Consider the following 1390-nt stretch of genomic DNA (forward strand, 5'->3'; position numbering starts at 1 on the left):
TTTCAATAAATGTCTTTAAATACATTGGTTTCAGGGCAACAGAAGACTATTTGAAAAACAGAGTTAAATTTTTTACACACATGCACAGATAATGAGACTTTTCCTCTGTATTTTTCTCTAAAGTCTCCCACACACATACATGCATTTATGTATACTCAAATATTTAAATATATTGAAATATATATAAATTAATTAGAAAAAACTGTGAATTATCATATACTCTTGAAGTAAGAGAGGCAGAAATATTAATGAATAGTATTGAAAATTAAGCAACATCAAAATAAAAATATACCCTTCCACACTACACAATACTATCTAAGGGAAATTTTTGCTTTGTACTATATTATATATTTTAAATTAAAATAATTATATGTATATTAAATCAAAAAACATAAATAATAAAAATATTATAAATATGTATATTTCAAATGAATAAAAAGATTTTGAACACGCCAATGAAATTAAATAAAGTATATGAAAAAGCAACTCATTAAAGTACAAATAGCAAAATATTTCAGTATTAAGAAAATGAATACAAATTATTGATTTAAGGTGAGATACAATTTTCCTTTCATAATGCAAAAAATTACAAATATTGATAAAATCTATTTTCAGTTAATCTGTGGGTAAGAAAAACAAAAAGTTAAAATACCTTGGAAGAAATCTGTTAGAAGATAAAAATAAATGCTTTATGAAATTTTTAAAACTTTAAGACATTAAAGAAGACCTAAATGAATGGAGAGATGTGTTATTCATGGGTAGGAAGATTCAATATAATAATGATGCCAATTCTTCCTGAATTTATAGATAGCATGAATGCAATACCAATAAAAATACCAGCAGGATTTTTTTTTTAAAAAAAGATAAATCTAAAATGCATCTGAAGAAGCAAACACCTGAGATAGCTGAATGACATAAAAATAAAGAAAGAAAGAAAGAAAGAAAGAAAGAAAGAAAGAAAGAAAGAAAGAGAAAGAAAGAAAAAAATAAAAAAGAATAATCTTGGGGGAACTTTTCATATCAGACATGAAAAACTTACTATAAAACACAGAAATGAACTCATGGCATAAAAATTGATTACTTGACCAAAAGAGATAAAGCAAAATGAGAATCAGACATAAATAAAAAACCTCATATGTGACATTGGGAAGGAATGGACTTTTCAATAAATAATTCTTAGCTAGTTATCTACATTGTAAAAAATAGAGTAAGATATTTATTTCACAGTGTTCACAAAAATCAATGGTCAGTAGATGAAAATTGAAAATTAAAAATTGAAAAAGTCCTGAAATCTTTAGAAAACAATTGTGCTTGTTTGAATCTATTATGTACCCCAGAAAAGACTGTGTTCTTTTAATCCAGTCATGTGGGTGAGACCTTTTGATTAGGT

Source organism: Choloepus didactylus, chromosome 21, assembly GCF_015220235.1.
Source record: "Choloepus didactylus isolate mChoDid1 chromosome 21, mChoDid1.pri, whole genome shotgun sequence".
Lineage (NCBI taxonomy): Eukaryota > Metazoa > Chordata > Mammalia > Pilosa > Megalonychidae > Choloepus > Choloepus didactylus.